We start from the raw sequence: 7,328 nt of genomic DNA, 5'->3' as shown, positions 1-7,328 counted from the left end.
AACTGTATCTCCATTGTTAAGCAATGCATGACTGTATTGTTATTTTTTCAGAGTGATATTGAAATCCCCATTAGCTAAGGAAGATGCCAAGACTCAAAAGGTCTAAATTTCTTTTTCTTTTTTATTTTTTTTTGAGACGGAGTCTCACTCTGTCATGGGGCTGGAGTGCAATGGCACGATCTTGGCTCATTGCAACCTCTACCTCCCAGGTTCAAGCAATTCCCCTGCCTCAGCCTCCCGAGTAGCTGGGACTACAGGCACCTGACACCATGTCCAGCTAATTTTTTTTTTTTTAGTAGAGATCGGGTTTCACCATGTTGGCCAGGATGGTGTTGATCTCTTGACCTCAGGATCCACCTGCCTCGGCCTCCCAAAGTGCTGGGATTGCAGGCGTGAGCCGCCACACCCTGCCAGGTTTAAATTTCTTAAGATGACACAGCCTGAAGCTATAGAACTGGAATATGAACCCAGGTTGGCTTTACTCCAAAGCTCACTCTCTTTCTTCCTAGGGCCTAGATTAATGGTTCCCAGTCTCCACGGTACAATTGAAATCACTTGGGGAATCTGCGGAAACTACTGTACCACCCAGGCATTCTGATTTAATTGGTATGGAGTGTAAACTGGGGCTTTGGGTTTTTAAAAATATTCCTCAGGTGACTCTAATGTGCAGCCTACCTCTGCCATAGGCTACTCAGTGCTTTCCCCAGTGTCTGGCACATAGTGTGTTTAGTACATGTTTGCAATCAATCTTTTCTCCATATGCTTTTCTGGTCCACTGGACACTTGCTTTTCAATTCTAAGGCTGGCAACAATTCAAAAGAAAAAATAAAGCAGAGAAAGAAAGTAATTATCTGGCCAATATGAGCCCCCCCAAATTCATTTTACATGAAATTTTCCAAATCAATATAAAGAAATTAGGAAGCATAGGCCAAAGTTACATTTTAACTTATTTCACTTGATCCTCCATTGCCTTCCTTTGGCAAGAGCAGCCTGCTTCTGTGGCAACCTCCAGTCCCCACTCTTTCCATCCCTCCAGCAGCTGCACATTGACAGGACTTGTTTTACAAATTGATCCCAAGGCGGAGCCTACCTTCTTTTGAAGGCAGGCTCTGCAGAGGAGGCGACAAGGATCAGGTCACTCTCCCTGAGTCCTAGACATGGTCCCTGTGTCATGCTGACACAGCCCTGCACAGCCCTGGTAACTGACAGAAAAGACATCTCATTGGGTTAGTTACTCCCTTTGCATAATGTGAGGTTATCACCTTACAGCCAAATTAATGGAAGGACATTTGAAAACTGGGCAACCTCTTTAAAATGTTTTGTCCCATTAAGACTTTATTTATAACTTTTAATATTAAATTCTGTCAGTGAGGAAACATCACCTGGTCTAACTGCTGTGAATTTACACGCACTTCTTGTCTAGTGAATAGGATATGTATTCCTATAAAATTCTAGTAAAGCTTCTGCATTGTTACATCTAAAGAGAAAACAACTCAGAAGACCTTTCGGCATCTATGAAGGTCATAAAACTACACTTCCCAGATGTTATTGGATACAGGTGTTGGTCCTTGCTAGCAATAATCTAGAACATATGACAGCATGGGCATCCTTTCTGCGTGCTCAAAGTTCTGGATTAAATAGTTCATTCAACAGACTTTACTTGGGGTCTTCTCGACATGCCAACATACACGGTGTTCATATAGAACCAAGTCCTCTGCGGCCCCAGTGACTCACAGTTGTGTTCCTTTAGAAAGATGCCTAGCTGAACAGCGTCAGCTGGATGATACTCTACATGGTACTTAAAGAGGTGCTTCAGAGCCTCAGATGATTGAGTTCTTAGTGAATGGGCCACGTGGGAGGCTTGTCATGGAAGGCAGGCACAGGTGGAGGCTGTGCCTTTGATGATAACTTCTGAAACTCAGCCTCTTCAAGTGCAAGACAAGAGAGTCATATTAAAAATTCGGCTGGACGCGGTGGCTCATGCCCGTAATCCCAGCACTTTGAGAGGCAGCGGCAGGTGGATCACGAGGTCAGGAGTTCAAGACCAGCCTGGACAAGATGATGAAACCTCCGTCTCTACTAAAAATACAAAAATTAGCCGGGCGTGGTGGCGGGTGCCTGTAATCCCAGCTACTTGGAAGGCTGAGACAGAGAATTGTTTGAACCTGGGAGGTGGAGGTTGCAGTGAGCCAAGATCACACCACTGCACTCCAGCCTGGGTGACAGAGCAAGACTCCGTCTCAAAAAAAAAAAAAAAAAATAAGGAAAGAAAAGAAAAGAAATTCATTTCTGAGGTTCACACCAGCTCTATGGTGAGTCTGAGGGTCTGTAGAGTTCAGAGGATGGGGTGGCCATGGAGACCTTCTTGCAGGGAGGTGTGTGTAACCAGCTCCAGAGTGTATTCCCCACGTGGCGGAGGGGAGACAGAAAGTGGACTGGCCAGGACCTGGTCAGGAAACACACCAGTTACAGAAACGGACAATTCAATATAGACAACTGGAGAACATCAAGGGAACCCTGGGCTATTGCAGAAATAGGAAGTGCAGGAAGCAGCCAGCACTCTTAGATGTAGAGGAACAAAGGGAAGAGGTTGGGATTCTTTGAAACTAGAAACTTGGAGCTAAGGTGGTGGTCCTGGCCTGATGGTGTTGGTGTCTGTTAAAGCCACAGTGAGGCTGGTCTGGAGAGTGAGAGAAAACTGTAAACTAGAACCTGCTGCTGCTGCTGCTGCAGGAGGAGGAACTGTTGCTGAAATAACACAGACAGGAACATCCAGCAGACAGAGCGCATCCCCTCTCTTTCTCCTCTTTCAGCCTTGTAGTCCCCTCTGATATCTTTTTGAGGAGCCAACCAAGGAGTGGCTGGCAAAGCAGAAATATGGTTTGCAGCTTCAGCCAAGTGGCCAGAGCTGTGCACTGAGTGATGGTCTGGAGATGAGAGAGTATATTTATACCTAGCCCAGGAAGAAAGGGGAACAGGGGTCACTACTAGCTAGGGAACTTGTTTAAGCAAAGTAGAACCATATTCACCATGTCCAATATCCCCCATATCTGCTTGTAACATTGTACCGATTCACTCTTTAATCCCCACAACCATTGTATGAAATCACTATTGTTATTCAACTGTGGCAAAGGAAGAACTTAGCTCAGATGGGTTAAATAACTCTCCAGTCTTACCCAGAATGGGGATCAGAATGCAGAATTGTCCCATTTTAAAGCTCTTCCCATCACAGGATGCACTGTGTGTGCTGAAGATGTGTTTGGTATGTCTAAGCAGCAGTGAGTAGACTGGAAGGATTCATGGGGAACAGATTTGGAAGGGGAAGTATGGGCTAGATTGTGAAAGAGTATGGGATTTGGACCTTTTAGGCATTAGGGACCAATGAAGATTTTGGAAGACTGCAGAGAAATGATGGAAACACTTTTAGAGTGATTTATTTGGCAAGAGTGAACAAGGTGGATTGATGAGAAGAAAATCCGGTGCCACTGAGCCTCATTGGGCATTCAATTTAATCATTTAGAAATGAAGTGATATAGGCCTTGGTTTGGATGGTGGCAATGAGAAAGAAGAGGAAGGGAAAAATATTTGAAAGAAAGAATACACAGAAATGGTTGCACATAGAGATTATATGAAAAGTAGGACTCAAGGATAATTCTGAAATTTGGGGGTCTTGATAACTAGTAGAATAGTGTTTCTCCCTTCAGAAATAGAACTTTTGGGAATTCTGGAATGTTCTTCCTTTTCAAATGTGGCCTCTCTCCCTGCACTGCCCCCTGCCCCTAATGCACCATGATGGCATAGGATTCCCAATGCTCTGAGCTTCACCCTTGATTACCATCAGCAGAGTTGATAAGTTGAACTAATTCAGAGATAACTGTTTACTGTGTAGTCAGGGAAAGCATTCGCTTGGAGACTGGAAACTGCTGTTTTTCACTGTCACCAACTTGCTGTTATTCACTAGCTTTGACTTGATCCAAGTTATTTGATAGTATGGCTAAGAGGATGTATTGGGATAATATAGGTCAATGGTTCTCAACCTTTGGTTTTATTGTAATCCCCTGGGGAGCTTTTAAGAAATACCAACACCTTGGCCCATCTCCAGAAATTCTCAGTTAATCTGGGATAGGGCCCAATCTCCCCCACACCAACCCAGGGTGGATCCAAAGGGGCAGGATGGAGGGGGTGACTGGGACCCAGTGTTTGTTTTTTTTTTTTTTTTTTTTTTTTAACCAGCATTTCTGGTTATGTATTTGAATGCTCTCTCACATACATTCTCAAGGACTCTAGAGGGTCTCACTAATGTCTAAGGGTTGTCAGCACAAGAGAACTCACCCAGAACTGGTTTACCACATTCAGGACAGTGTGGGCATCTTGCAAGATAAAGGGGCCAGGGGAGAAAAGATCTCTGCTTGCAGTACAGCCACAGCCCAGTAGGACATTTTGGATTTTCATAGCCTCAATCAATGAAAACATATTTAAAAATTCAACTAGACTTATATAAGAGGAAGAATTTGTTACTTTACCTTCCTAATGTTATGTGAGTGTCATGGGGCATTCTGAGGGGGATAGGTTATGCATGTGGCTGCAGTTCTTAGAGAGGTAGCACATTATATTTGGGTGGTCCAAGCCAAGTTGAGACCCAGTTTACCCAGAGGGCATGTGCTAAAGTATAATCCAAATTACCCTTGAAATTCTCTTGTGAAGATCTGAAGATAGTGTAGTTCTGCCCTCACAGGTCAACATAGATTTTCTTTTACTGTTAAAACTCATTGCTTATTCTTCCCCAAGCCCTTAAGGGATGGTTGGTTTGTGTTTTAAAAGAGCCATTTATACCTAACAACAATATTTCTAAATACAAAATTCACACCTAGAAGGCTCAGGTGCTCAAGTGAGAGACAGGCTGTGCCCAGAGACATGGACAGTAACTGAGGGAGGCACAGATTCAAGTCTCCAGTCCATTCTCACTCAGGGATGCCTGCTCATTGAGGTAATGGTCCCACAAGCTCACATTTTTACCCATATCTCCCCCAACCACTTCACTGTCTCTTAAATGCCACAAGTGTTGGGTTTCTGATAGAGGTCATCAAGACCTTGTTGGACACTCTGAGGGGGGTAGGTTATGCATTAGTTAAGCGCTCATATTAGATGGTAGATTAAAAGTCACTGATATAGAGAAGGGGCTAATTTCCCCAGGACACAAGCCACACACCTAAGGACATCTTCATGTTTGGCATACAGTAGTCCCCTATCAATGGAAAGAATAAAACCCTGTAAAATATTGGAAGAAATTTATTCTGAGGCAAATATGAGTGACTGATGGCTGGTAACAGCCCTCAGGAGATCCTGAGAACATGTGCCCAAGGAGTTTGGGCCACAGCTTAGCTTTATACACTTTAAGGAGACAAAAGACATCAATCAATACATGTAAAATGTATATTGGTTCAGTCTGGAAAGGAGAGACAACAGGACGTGGGGTCTCTCAGGTCACAGGTAGATTCAAAGATTTTATGATTGGCAATTGGTTGAAAGAGTTAAGTTATTATCTAAAGACTTAGAATCAATAGAAAGGAATGTCTGGGTTAAGATAAGGGATTGTAGAGGCCAGGGTTTTATTATGCAGGTGAATTCTCCAGGTAGTAGGCTTCAAAGGGAATAGATTGTAAATTTTTTTTTTTTAATCAGATTTAAAGAGTCTGTTCTATCAGTAATTTCAAAAGGAATGAGGGTATAATGAGGCATGTCTGACCCCCTCTTCCCATCATGGCCTGAACTAGTTTTCCAGGTTAACTCTGGAATGCCCTTTGTTGAGCCAGGGGTTCTATTCAGATGGTTGGGGTCTTGCATTTTATTTTTTGGTTTAACATACGGTATCTGTGATTTCTCTTTCCATAGTTTCAGTTACTTGCAGTCAACTGTGGTTCAAAAATAGGTGAGGACAGTACAATAAGATGTTTTAAGAGAGAAAGACCATATTTACATAACTGTTATTGCAATATATTGTTATAGTTTTTCTATTTCATTATTAGTTATTATTGTTAATCTCTTACTCTGCCTAATTTATAAATTAAACTTTATTATAGGTGTGTATGTATAGGAAAAAATGTAGTGTATATAGGGTTCAGTACTACCCGAGGTTTCAGGGATCCACTGGGCGGTCTTGGAACGTATCCCCTAAGCATAAGTGAGGACTATTGTACCCGCAACCCTAGGCTGATCCAGATGGGCTGGAATCCTTTTACTGAAGCATTGGCTTTGACATCAGGGAGCCTGGTGCCAGCATTTTGGAGTGTGAAGATTGTATTTACATTCCTGACTCCTCCCACTTTTCCCACACTCCCACCCACCCTTAAATTAGCATCATCCTTCTATATCATTGTGTCCTTAGGGTAAACTTTTTGTGTGTGTGTATACACCACTTTTCCTGTCAATGGCTTCTAATCATCCCTCATTCTTAGCATGATGTAATTAAGCACCAAACTCACATTTTGTGATCCTTGTGGTAGGTTGTAAGGAGAGAAGAATAGAAACTTAAAGTAAGATTGGCCTGGTTTCATTCTCTGTTTGGTCCAAACCTCAACTTGTGCCTAGAATTGGCAACCAGAGGAGAAAATGGCCAACAGAGAGTCTACCCAAGAACACTAGACTAAATTTCCAGGGGAATTTAGGTTTTTTTTTTTTTTTTTTTTTTTTTTTTTTTTTTTTTTGTCCTTGAGTTGCTTCTATAACTCTCCAATGTCTTTAAAAAGTAAGATTTTGAAAATAGTTTTTTCTAATTGTCACAGTGGGAGGATTGGCCTCCTCCAGTCGACTCCATCTTACCTGAAGACATGGGTGAGGTTTTTAAGCTAGTGGGTCTGTGTACTGTAAATACTAGGTATCAAATGAAGACACAAATCAGCTGAGAGCAGGATCTCATTATGAAAGGAGTCATTTGTGTACCCAGACTTAGTTATGCTACTATAAGAGCACTACTAGACTCTCCTTACCCTAGGGTGAGGACATTAGCAGAATCTTTGAAAAATGCCTGTGGTTTATCAGTTTGCAAAAAGATCCTTGGAGGCTTATAGTATGGAATGATTGTGAGACTCCACCCTCATCTTCCTAAGAATTGAATTAGAGAAATCTGTTTTTAAGAGTGTGGCCCTAAAAAATAATCTGCTGGCATGAAAGGACTTCAAAGTCCCTAAAGGGGAATTCATTATGAGAGAGTCTGCTCGTGATTCCCGTTCAACATAAAAGCATGGAGGTTCTTTGGGAAGGAGAGGTTCTAGCAAAACATGTAAGTGAGGCTGAAGAACCTGTGGATCTACCCACCAAGATATATCGTC

This window comes from Trachypithecus francoisi, unplaced genomic scaffold (assembly GCF_009764315.1).
Source record: "Trachypithecus francoisi isolate TF-2019V2 unplaced genomic scaffold, Tfra_2.0 Lachesis_group4, whole genome shotgun sequence".
NCBI lineage: Eukaryota > Metazoa > Chordata > Mammalia > Primates > Cercopithecidae > Trachypithecus > Trachypithecus francoisi.
Note: the sequence above shows the minus strand (reverse complement) of the source record.